This window comes from Theropithecus gelada, chromosome 1 (genome assembly GCF_003255815.1).
Source record: "Theropithecus gelada isolate Dixy chromosome 1, Tgel_1.0, whole genome shotgun sequence".
NCBI lineage: Eukaryota > Metazoa > Chordata > Mammalia > Primates > Cercopithecidae > Theropithecus > Theropithecus gelada.
In genome coordinates this window covers 113,538,115-113,545,741 of record NC_037668.1, presented here as the reverse complement: position 1 = coordinate 113,545,741, position 7,627 = coordinate 113,538,115, and positions in this window count along the sequence as shown.

The window sequence follows — 7,627 nt, the reverse complement described above, 5'->3', positions numbered from 1 at the left end:
CTGAGGAATGCTGAAAGGAAAAACCTAAACAGTTACTGAAAGCTATAAGGAGATGGATGTCAAGCTAATAGTCAGAAGACTGGCTAACACTTCTGGAGTATGAGCTGTGGAAAGAGGCAGAGCGGGCATCAACTCCATCAGTGACAGAGGCCTGGACAATCTCTGGCCAAGGAGGTGGGAAAGGGGTCTGGCAGTCGGTGGAGCCAGGGACCTCCAAGTCGCTTCCAAGTGTAAGGTCTCACAATTCACCCCATGAACTCTGCATCCTTATCCCGACTAAATAGTGTTAAGAGGTAAAACAGATGGCACCTGCCTGCCAATCATAAGTGGTAGGATTGTCCACAGATGATGACTGGGCTCTTCTCTAGCCCTAAGGAGTTAGCCCAGGAGATTAGGGATTAAGGAGTTAGCCCTGATATCTGAACCCAGGAGACTGAGCTCAGAGATTAGGGATATGATGACTGAAGCCTCAGAGAGACACATGGGCACTGCTTCTGATGTCTCTCACCACTTTGAAGAGGTCATGAGAGCTTGTGTATTCCAGGGATTATCATATCCTGGGGGCAGATGCAGAGGAACAGGCCAGGCACATATGGACATCCAGGTTTCTCAAGCATATGACAGTTTAGGAAGGACCAAGAAAGGGGACTAAGCAAGTATCAGGACATCATTGGTCATTTCTAAGTGGGTATCACAGCCCTGTCCTGGGACCATGCTCAGTGCTCCTAACTGGCCCTCTCCTGCTTCTCTTGCCTTCTAGCCTGCAAAACCACAGGAGCAAAGATCTTTTCAGGGCCCCATTTCCTGTCAGTGGGTGCTGCAACACCAGCAGCACCAGGACTAGAGAGAGGAGTGCAGGTTCAGAGGTTTGTGGGAAACAGGAGATCTGGGAGGTCAAGTTTAGGGTTCCCTGGAGACCTTGCAATTATGGGCTTAGGCAAGGGAAGGCTTCAGCCTCCCTGTCGCTGGCTCAGGGTAGGAGTAAAGGGGGAGGCTGCAGAGCGCCCTCTGTTTGATCGTTCCCTGGTCCCCGTGCTCTCACACACCTGTGCCTTTGCACATGCTGCCTCGCTATCTGGTGACTCTTTGCCCTTTCCTTTTCTCCCAACACCCAACTTCCAGATTCTACCCCAGGTAAAACCTTCCCCAACTCTCTCAGAAAGGAGCAGCCTCAGACCTGCATGGTATCATGCAGCAGAGCTTACTGTAACTAGACTGTGAGTTTCTCAAGGCCAGAGGCTGAGTCTTGGGCATCTCTGCAGTCCCCAAAAAAGGTGGTGCAGAACCTGGGATGCCTCAGATGCTCAGTACACAGGGGTTGAGTGTGTGAAGCACATTCCTTGCCCCTGCACACATGCGACATGCCCACTGATGCCCTGTTGTGTGCAGCATACATCTCTCTGCGGTCCATCTCTCAAAAGTTGGAGTGAAACTGGTAGGAAGTAACTTCATTCTAAAATAAAGTGAAATAAAAGAAACACGTGGTTTCCATTTGCTACTTTCACAGCAGGGAAGCCCTGGCACCTGGGGAAGGGGTTTAGTCTAACTGGGGCCTGAGCAGAACAGGAACCCTCAAGGGAGAGAGGCCGGTCATGGCAAAAACCCTTCAAGCCACTGACCCAGCACAAAGACTCTACTGTGGGGAAACCCAATATAAGGGTGTGCCTTGTTCTAAGGAAACAGGATACGCAAAAATCCAAAGTTATAAAATAGATAAATCAGGGAGTGGTTATTAACGTTACCAGAGAACTCACCAGAAGGTTCCCTGAAATAGCCAGCTCCCACAGTCCACTTAAACTGTGATTTTACTTTTAGGAGTTTGATATTACACACCGGTTTTCAGGAGAAACATAAATAGGTTCCCGGGGAGCCCGGCATTGCAGTGTGTCTCGCCAGCAGCTGGTTGACCAGACTTTAAGGTGAGCAGCCTCAAGCTGCTCCAAGTGCTGGAGAAGCTGTGGTTCGGAAGCTCCCTCCCCGCCTGCTCCAGGGCACACCAGACTCAGCGAGTCTGGCTGTTTCCAGTGTTAGGCCCAATAGGAAGAACAAGGCCCAGTTGGGACCTTCCTGCCTCTACTTGAATGGGCTGGTTGATTACTCAGTGCATTTTCCTGTTGAGAGAGCATAGGATTTATATTAACTATTCACTTTCGTTCATTCATTTGAGCGTTTTACAGTGTATTTTCTATGTGTATGACACTGTGCTAGGCACAGCAAAGTACAGAAAATTATAAGTATGTTCCCTGCCCTCTAGGAACTCACAGTCTAGTTGGAGAGGAAAGCCTTTGGATTTTGCTGATTCTAGAAAGTACTTTTTAAAAAATTCTTTAACGGTTCTGAAATCAGAATCCATCTTATTGCAAATGGCATGCCATAGTCTAGTTGGCCGGTTTTTCTTAGTGGTATGTAAAATGATAGCCTATCTTAGAATCGTCAGGGTCTTACGCAGATGAAACAGAGTATATGAAAATGCTAAACACACTTGTCCCCTGGTATCTGTGGGGGATTGGTTCCAGGACCCCCATGGATACCAAGACCCATAGGTGCTCAAATAACTTATGTAAAATGGCATAGTATTTGCATATAACCTATGCACATCCTCCTTTATACTTTAAATCACCTCTGGATTACTTATAATACCTAATACAATGTACATGCTATGTAAATAGTTGTTATACTGTATTGTTTAAGGAAAAATGACCAAAAACGGTCTGAACATGTTCAGCACGGACACTACCATCAACTTTTTTTTTTCTGGATATTTTTGATTCATGGGTAGTTGAATCCATGGATGCAGAACCTAGGGATATGGAGGGCTGGCTTGTAATGGTTTAATGACACCAGACTCCAAGTGGGATTTGATGTTTGAAGAATGAAATTTTCCCTCTGTGTGAATATACTTCATAGGTTTGCCTTTCAGAGAATATATGTCATAAGCTTAAATTAAGGTTCATTTTCCATAGTTATCCAGGGAAGCTGGGATGGAGAGACCTCACCCATCCTCCAATCTGGGAGCACAAAATGGTGGTGGCCCAACCCTGATTCCCTTGCATACGGGCCATGGGAAAACCAAAGCGAAGTAGCAGGAACAGGTCTAGGTGGCAGCTCTTCAGCTGTGACATGACAAGATTTGTACTGCTTCTCTGACTCCTAGATGGCAAGTCCTCGTTCATCTGTGCCTCCCAGTGCTTAACCTGTAACAGAAATATAAAACACATTTCTGTGTGTATATGAGCATAGATATAGATATACAGATATATAAATAGGGATATATATAGAGAGATAGATATTAGTCTGTTCTCACACTGCTATACAGAACTACCCGAGACTGGGTAATTTATGAAGAAAGAGGTTTAGTTGACTCACAGTTCCATAGGCTGTACAGGAAGCATGGCTTGGGAGGCCTCGGGAAACTTACAGTCATGGCAGAAGGGCAAAGGGGAAGAAGCAAGCACATCTTCACATGGTGGCAGGAGAGAGAGAGAGCAAAGGAAGAATTGCTACACACTTTCAAACAACCAGATCTCAGGATAATTCATAAGAACATCAAGGGAGAAATCCACCCCCATGACCCAATCGCCTCCCACCAGGTCCCTCCCCGAACACTGGGGATTACAATTCAACATGAGATTTGAGTGTGGACACAGAGCCAAACCATATCTGATATATAGATGTATGTCAAATGAATGAATTTCTGTGATCGAGGCCAAAAGTTTATTATAAAAAGGGTGCAATATGACTGCTAATCTTAGCTTCTTGGTCAAAATTCAGAAAAATTCCTTGTGATCTGTCTAATGTTACAGGGGATTTCTTCCTTTTCTTTTTTTGGCTTCATCATTGCTCACCCAAAAAAGCAGTGGCTCCTGTTGCTGGTGCTGAACTGTGGCCATGTTCTATTTATTTAAACGGCTGTGTTTACATAGCATGCCAAGGGACCTGGCTTCAAACTTATGAGAGCAGAAGGAGAATGGACCGCTTCTAGGCAGACATTGAAAGCGACCATGGGAATTAAATACGTTCTTAGGAGCATATACAAACACCTGAAATGTTTTAGACCAAGTGTATTGACATAATAATATAATCCAAATTCTTCAATTATCATTATTAATATGGCACATAGAGACTATGAATTGCTTTATCATTCTTGCCCATACAGAATGTTAAGACACTTGCTGTTTATACCTTTTATGACATTCAGTTCATCTGCAAGTGTAGCTATAATAGTTCTTTTGCACCTGGGGAATAGCAAGGTTTAAGGAGCCAGAGTGGAGTTGCTTCTGTGACCTTTTGTTTACCTGTCACATTGCTGCAGCCTTTAAAATCCTGGACGAGAAAGCTGTGCACAGCTAGTCGTAAGCAGGAACACTACCCCAGGAGGAACCGGAAGCTGTTAAGGAGCTGGCCTCCTGCAGGAATCTGACCTGTGGCACAAACGCAAAAGCATCAGGTGGCAGTAACCAAGTCATCCAGGCTTCCTCTCTCTGGGTGTTTTGCCTTTGCTGCCGGGTCCAAGGAGTCAATTGGGGCTGCCCTGGGTGACTCACCAGTGGGTCAGGCCCAGGCTAGGTCCTGTCGGCCTGAGACCAACCTGTCATATTGAGGCTACTCTGTGGGAGTGGCAGTCTGCTCTCTTGTCCCCAGATGATGTGGTGTCCTGTCTGCACTCAGCTATGTCCAGCTTGTATCTGATGATGCCAGTGCTAATTCACACTCTGCTGGCTGGCAGCTCTTATTAACTGTGGAGATGGGGGATTTCCAAAGATACCTCACATGGAAGGGACAGACCTGTCCCTATCACCGGGGCACATCTCCCATCTCCCATAGGTCCCTGTTGTTTGCTTTTTCTCTTATTAGCTATAAAAAACAAAAGCAAAATGTCTGTTACTACTCAGGTCTTGCATGAGGCTATGAATTTGCTGACTTTGAGAGTACCCCAAGGCTTCCAATATGGTGGTGTTTTCCACTTCTGGAGTTAACACCAAATAGCAAACTCTTATTCATCCTTCCAGACCCACTTCGAATGTTTTGTCTTCTGTGAAGCTTTCTCTGACTACCCTCTATGCTCTCATATTACCAGGTTCTCTCACACTGTTATGGTGTACCAGGATTATTTTTATACATGGACATTTCTGCTAGGTGTGACATCCTTGAGGCTAGGGACGATGTCTTATTATTTCTTTGGCCACCTCGTCTGGCTGACCCGTGGCCTGTCATGCCCTATACACTCAACAAATGATAGGTAAATGAATGAAATAATTATACTTCTGCCAAATATTTGTTTGTTCGTTCATTCATTCACATCTCAGAAAGTACTTTCTTCTCCTTTGGAAGTAGCTGTTGTTGTATTATTTATAAAGTCAATAGGCAAAAAAAAGACCCAAGTGTATCAGTTAGGATAGTTTTGACTGCAAGTAACAGCTTGGCAAAAATAGTTTAAACAGTGGGGAGTTTATTTTCCACCAAACAAGAGGTCTGGATGGCAGCTGGGTCCAAGACCAGGTAATCCAGCAGCTCAAGGATCTCTTTAGGGACCCCGAGGCTTTTCCCTTTCTGCTCTACTGTCTCCAGTGTGTCAGTCATGTCTCCTTCCTGGCTCAAGAAAGGCAATGTTCAGCAAAGAAGGAATTTCTTCTACTGATCTCTTTTTATTATCAAGGATTTCCTTTCTCAGATGTTTCTCTCCCCACAGAAGATTTCTCCATCAGTATCATTGATCAATAACGAGTTACAACCCATCATTGAAAACAAAATGAGATCATCATACCAGTCCTGATATAATCCTTTGGCTGAGGGTGGAGACAGGGGATTGCTTCCCAGAACACATGGGAGGAAGAACACCCAGACAAATCTGAAGCTTTGCTGATGAGGAGTCAAGGAGATGGGATATGGCTTTTGGATGGGCACACCAGGTACAGCATTTAAATAATTATGGGACTTCAATAATGGAATGAAAGTCTATGAAACCATTACAAAGACTGAGGAAAAACTACATGGATCAACATTAAATGCCTTTCAAGGTATAATAAATGCAAAGCTATATGTGTATTCTAATCTTATTTATTTATTAATTATTTATTAGTAAATGGCAAGTGGACACATCCCCAAATCCATAAGAATATACACTATGTGCTTAAAAGTGGCTCTCCATGCTGTGTGTGTGTGTGTGTGTGTGTGTGTGTGTGTGTGTATGAGAAAGAGAGAGAGAAAGAAGAGGGGCTTAGTAGGAAGCTTCTTTTTTGGCATTCTGCATTTCTTATAATACTGAATCTGTATAAGCATGCCTGCTTTTAAAGGGAAACCAGCAACAACAAAACTCAAACATTAAAGAGAACATCTTAAATGGCCAAGTCTCATCTTAAATGTAAGAGGTCAACTCAAGACATGGGCTCTTTTCCAAGAACAAACTAATTTGGAGGATGAGAGGAACCTGTCTGAAAGTTTCCCTTAGGAGCCCAGAATGTAAACTCACTCTGTGGATGAGCTCCTTTATTTTAACCAGCAAATGCTCTTGACAGAAGAGCTGAGTTTTCACCACTCAGATCATTCTCCGTTTGCTGGAGAAAGGTGTCACCTCTGGTATGGGAAGTTGGTAGTGCTGATTCACCTCTAGGAAATCCATGGGCGGAAATCTTCCTAGGAGCCCGGTTGATACCAAGAACCTGTCTCCTAGACAGACCTCCCTGTGACCCAAGTGCCTTCCTGTGCCCCAAATGCCTTTGTCAGAAAGAAAGTCAGAGAATAAATCCTCTGGGGTCAATCTTTTACTTCATAAGTGGCTAACTAACTACTTAGGCAAGTATTCCATCTCTCTGGAGTTCATTGAATGCCTCTGCAAATGTAAGTATTATTTATTTGATAGCACTCGAAAAAAGGACTTTGAATCATTAAAAAAAATTTAGAGCGAACGCCCTGGCTATCTACAGCAATGCCCCTGGGAAGTCTCTTTGGTTACCATAAAAATAGATGGTTAAATTCAGCGGACGTTCAGGATGCAGTGTATATCTTTGATTAACTTATCCGGTGTCAGTTGGAAAATGTGACATGGTATTATAAATGGAATAGGTACACTTCTCCACAAAAATACACAGACTGGAATTGTAGAAGGAAGCGAGGTTGGTCGCAGGGGGGCATGTTTACAGCAGCATGGTGACTTGAGATGGTCTCTATTCTTTCCTGAATTTATAACAGCATTTCCATGCCTAAAATTATTCTTCTAAGTACTTCCACAGTAAAAGGTTTGGTCCAGGTTGTGCTTTCTTTAGAAAGAATCTGAATTTTTAAAGACCATCTCTTCCTGCCCTTTATTTCCCTGACCACATGTGTGCATGTGCACGCACATGTGCACGTGCACACACACACACACACACAACTGTTCTCTATCAATCTCTCCTTTTTTTTTTTGAGACAGAGTCTCGCTCTGTCACCCAGACTGGAATGCAGTGATGTGATCTCCGCTCACTGCAACCTCCGCCTTCCGGATTCAAGGGATTCTCCTGTCTCAGCCTCCTGAGTAGCTGAGATTACAGGTGCCTGCCACCATGCCCGGTTAATTTTTTTGTATTTTTAGTAGACAGGGTTCCACCATGTTGCCCAGGCTGTTTTTGAACTCCTGAACTCAAGTGATCAG